The sequence below is a fragment of the Apis dorsata genome, unplaced genomic scaffold (assembly GCF_000469605.1).
Source record: "Apis dorsata unplaced genomic scaffold, Apis dorsata 1.3 scaffold_32, whole genome shotgun sequence".
Classification (NCBI taxonomy): Eukaryota; Metazoa; Arthropoda; class Insecta; order Hymenoptera; family Apidae; genus Apis; species Apis dorsata.
Window position 1 is genome coordinate 69,983 of NW_006263334.1, and position 5,585 is coordinate 75,567.

Genomic DNA, 5,585 nt, shown 5'->3' on the forward strand with positions numbered 1-5,585 from the left:
TTAGTCCGGATCTCGTCATCTTGCTCCCTCCTCGTCCTCCGACTACCGACACCATCCTATCGTGGCCGGGGATCTACGGACTATTAGGAAATCAACAGGAAATTGACAAAACTTTATTTTGCCCACGGCTTCGTTTCCGAGAGGCCTTGATATACGCGACGCCCTTCGTCTCCGTATTCCCTCGAAATATTGTTTCTCCGAATTCGAAACATTTCGCCACCCTTGGTTATTCGAAATTAGCGCTTTTCAAAGCGAACTGTGTTACTATGCATATATGAACAGAAGAGTACGATATTAAATTACCTTTTCAATTACCTATATCTTAAAACTTATCACGAGAAACTTATCAAGTTTTCAAGTTTCGATTATCCATCATCCTATTTTGGAAAAGAAAGGAAAAGAAAGAAGTTTGACGAGTTTCTACGAATTTCGAAATCGTTGGAAATCTTCTCTCTATACGATCGAACGGTATACGTTATTACGTATTAAATTAGTAGACAATTGTGCGATGATAATTCGATCGTTGGAGATATATAAAGCATGACACGGTTCGAGAGTGGTTATACAGGGAGATAAAAGTTCGTATCGTTCACAAATTGGCAAGAGTTGTTCCGTTTCCTATCTTATATCGATGGACACGAAACGTTTCGTCTCCGCAAACGCGCATAAATCATTTTGATATACAAACGACCTTGGTTGAACATTCTTCACTCGATCCTCAGACGGGGTGGGTCTTTCTAGACAAGATATCCACTAAATTATTACTGGAAACGTAACAGCTTCTATTCTACCAGTCTCCGCCGCTTTCGTGTCTATATCACTTTCTGATACGGTTCAGTCATGTCGACACGGAAATAAATGGAGGGAAGCGGAGAAGCGGAGATAAAATATAGGAACGTGCGATTTTCAACGATCCTTCCGTACTATTTATTGTCATATTTATTATAAAGAGTACCCGAGCTATATATATATATATATATATACATACAGCGGAATATAGAACCGCATAGGAACGTTATTGAATTTTCTATTAGCTGTCCGCTGGTATAAAATTTATCGCGAGCATTAACCCTGAAAAACGTTAAACCCCGCCTAAAGTCTTTCGAAATCGATATCATTTTCAAACAGTCCTCGATATCTTGCGCAACATCTTCGAGAAATAATTCGAAAAAAAAGAATACGAATTCCGCCTTTAAGACACAATCGAGCGTATTCCCTCTTCCTCTTCATCCCTGCGTCTTAAAACTTATCACGAGAAACTTATCAAGTTTTCAAGTTTCGATTATCCACCATCTTATTTTGAAAAAGAAAAAGAAAAAAAAAAAAAAGAAAGTTTCGCGAGTTTCTCAAGTTTCTACGAATTTCGAGGTCTCGAAATCGTTGCCCTTTGGAAATCTTCTCCCTATACGATCGAACGGTATACATACAAATCTCGCGTCCCGTCGTTACGTCTTCCCAAGATAAACTGGCAATTTCCAACCTCTGGACTTTCTTCTTCTTGGTAGCAATACCAAAGTATATCCAAGTACGTACGTATCCATTCGTATAATAGAAGGAGTCCGACTTACGAGACTTACGTTTCTATATATACGTTTCGCGGGGCAAGAAAACCAAGGAATGGAATGGTCGTTGGACCATGGTCGGAGGGACGAAGGAAGGATAGAAAGGAAGGATAGAAATCGGATCCATTGGAACGAGGACAATGGTCGCCGCATACGCGGTGAAGAAAAGTCGTGCGCGATCCCATAGATGGTGAATCGAGAAAATGGATGGATCCGTACATCAAGGATTTCCTTAATTTTGCGAACGTTGATTTAGGGAGATCGGCGAGACATCGGCCATCCTCCTCTCTTTCGCCTCTCTCCCTTCTCCTGCGATCGAAACGCGCGTAACGCCGGGTTGGAGGATGGCGGCCACGTTGCGCGGACAGATCTCTCTATTAATCCTTGGAGAAGGTAGCGGGGTGAACGGAATCGAATCTCGGTTTGGTCGGTCGGTTGCAGACCTCGCGCGGCGCATCGATGCACACACGTGGTGCCCATAAGCCTGGACTTGGCTACCACTCCGAGCTAAGGAGATATGGGTCACCACGCAGCTGACACGAGAGGCCATTCTCTATTCCCTGACCTGTTTTCTCTTTTTTTTTCCCCCTTTTTTCTATTTTTTTTCCTGCAGTCGCATACGATTTTTACAATCGCGTCACGTTTCCTCCCCTCCTCTTCCTTCGCGGTCGCCTAATACCTGGCCAACGATCACGAAAATTGAAAGTTATTTTTCTTTTTCTTTTTTTGGGAAAAAAATATGGAAATTCGATAAGGTACTATTTGGACGGATTACTTTCTTCGAAATCTCCTTCCCTTTTCCTCCGCGGTTAATATCTGGTTAACGATCATGAGAATTGAAAGTTATTTTTCTTTTTCCTTTTCTTCTTTGGAAAAAAACGTGGAAATTCGATAAGATACTATTTAATATTATTTATTAAGGTACTATTAGATTACTTTCTTCAAAATCCCTTCCTCTCCTCTTCCTCCGCGGTTAATATTTGGCCAATGATCACGAGAATTGAAAATTATTTTTCTTTTTCCTTTTCCTTTCTTTAGAAAAAAAAAACGTGGAAATTCGATACTATTTAGATGGATTACTTTCTTCGAAATTCTTCTTCTTCCTCTTCCTCCGCGATTAATATTACGAGAATTGAAAGTTATTTTTCTTTTTCCTTCTCTTCTTTGGAAAAAAACGTAGAAGTCGGTTAATATCTGGCCAACAATCATGAGAATTGAAAGTTTTTTCTTTGGAAAAAAAAAAAAAAACGTGGAAATTCGATAAGATACTATGTAGATGGATTACTTTCTTCGAAATTCTCTCCCCTCCTCTTTCTCCGCGATTAATATCACGAAAATTGAAAATTATTTTTTTTTTTTTTTCTCTTCTTTGGAAAAAAAATGTAAGATTAATATCTGGCCAATGATCACGAGAATTGAAAGTTATTTTTCTTTTTCCTTCTCTTCTTTGGAAAAAAAACGTGGAAATTCGATACTATTTGGACGGATTACTTTCTTCGAAATCTCGCGTCATGTTGATCCGAATGATTTAGAAAAAGACGAGAAGTGACGATGTTATTCGTTTATTTATATCGTTCGTTAACGAAACGAGTCACACCTTGGACGTATTTGATAGAATTTTTTGTTCGCCGGCACGCGAACGATATTTTCTTTTTTTTTTTTAAAGCGTAAAATATAACATCGCGAGTTTGAATATTTAGATAACTTGTTCGCATGCGAGTTTTTGCTTTTATAATTTTACCCGTTCCCGTCCCCGATAATACACGCTCGTATCTATCGTGTGTCGTGTGCGTGCTCGTTTGATGTAGTCGAGTTTATCGTTGCGTGCCTCGTGATAAGGAAGCGTTTGTCACCCACGCTCGTTTCTGCATATTATATCCTCCGTTCCCCAACACGCACAATTTTCTAAATGGATTTCCGTATGTGTTTTTATTAAATTACGAACGCGTACATGCCGAAACACGTATAATCTGAACGTCGCGACGCCACAGTGGTTCGAATAATAAGAAGAGAATTGGACGAAATTATTTTTTTCCTTGTTTTCAGTTCGTATGGAGATTTGCTTATATAATATGAAAACGTGATTAAATATATAAAAAGAATTAAGAATTTAATTAGTGTGGAATAGAAAAGAAAATATATAATAATCGATACATAAAAAGTATATAAATATACAAATATACAAATTGAAGTAACAGATAATTAATTTAGAAAGAGCTTTTTGACAAATGTGCAATAAACTGGACCTTGAAGAATTGGAAATAGTATTTTGAAGAAATAGATATTAAGGAAAAAGCGTTTATTAAGCAAAGAAGTTATGGGATGTCCTCGACAATTCTATCCTACAAATTATCCTATAGATATTGGCTAGATATGAGTCTAAACAGTGATAATTTAATAAAATAACGATAGGAACGATGAAAATTATAAAATGAAAAAAGAACTGTAAGAGGACATACTGCTGCGTATCGACCGCTCGAAGATTGAAAGGAATAAAAAGATTGCCAATTAAAACGTAGAAATATTATTAATAATATTATTATATATATTATAATATAAGATAGCTTAAAATTAATTCATAAATATCATTGGCTAGATTGAAAAATCCAGTGGCGAGCTTGTCATAAGTGGCCGCAATTAAAATTAATTTTAATATAGTTTTGCAAATTTTTGCGAATCAAATATGGCAATAAAAAAAAGAAAATTTCTTCTTTTCGTACATTCGACTCTTATCGAAATTTAAACACTTTTTAATAAATTTACAGAATATTTCGACTATCGAAATGTGATCGATCGGATTATCAGATTAATTCTCTATATAATTTATTTAATCTGTAAACGTTTAAAAAAAAGAATTTAAATTTTAACTATCTAACTAAGAGTTCTTATATTGAAACAATTACTTTTTGCACGTTTGAAAATTAATTTAATTCATCGAAAGAGTGTTGCGCACAAATTAACGATTTTAAATTTAAGACAGTAAATATCCTCGTAAAGAATAGCGACAAGTGTGTTTTTAGAGCACAAAAAAAAAAAACATGAAAACGTAAAATACGATGACCAATCGCGAAATTCACATCGATAGAGGCCAATATAAAAGCCAACAACCAATCACGCAAAGTTGAGGCCAATCGACGCTCAATTCCCGCATTTGTATTCACCGCTGTGTGATCTCGCCCCTTCGTTTCCTCGTCGCGATTCTTCATCCATTTCTCGCGGCCGGATAATAAACAGTTAGCGGAGGTATCCCGCAGGAGGGAGCCAGATCCCTCCTTCCTTCGGGAGTTAGTTCAATCGATTGTTTCTGTCGAATGAATTTTTACACGCAAATAGACCGCATCTGATCCACGACGAGCAAAAGGAGAAATCAAATCAATCCATGGAAAGAGGATCGATTCCTTCTTCGCTTCAAAATCGTCGATTCGAGTCGAAATCGAATCGAATTCGTGAAAAAAATATTTCTCCAAACAGTCTTTTAAACTCCTCTCCCTTTTGATGGCAGAGGGGGAAGGGCAAACAGAATTAACGGATGCAATCTCATTTTCGATGCCGGTGAAAGAGTCAACGATTCCGTTAAAACCGTGCAACGAACGATAATCAAGTTCTTAATTAATGACGTTTCGAATTAACGATTGACGCGCCACTTCAATTAACCCGCTTGTTTGGAATGGAAGGCCGCCTTTTCACCTCGCCTCGATGGCGAACCGGCTACCCTCTTGTCTCGCCCTCGCTGCGTTTCTGGCCCGCCCAATAACAATGCCAAGTGTATTGCGGGGGAGGGACGCATAATAGAACCACTTTGTGATAAATTGATCGTTCCGCCGGCAAGAACGTTTCCGCGCGTGGAACAATGATTGTCCCACGGCGAAAAATTCTCCCTCCGCCGATCCGAGTCCCGCTCTCGTCGAATCGAGAATTTTCGGGATTCTATCGCGAGGGGGATCAACGATTTAAAAATTATCGAATATCGAGCCGCGATCGGGCTCGTTTCGCGCTCGATCCAACGCGCGAAACGGTGAACGT

The 5,585-nt window shown here is 38.4% G+C and overlaps 1 protein-coding gene across 1 annotated transcript in view; it reads right to left on the minus strand.

Moving 5' to 3' along the window:
- Positions 1-5,585, minus strand: part of LOC102679042 (nucleolysin TIAR-like) — a 443,006-nt gene that overhangs the window by 64,519 nt on the left and 372,902 nt on the right. The gene's annotated exons all lie outside the window — the stretch shown is intronic.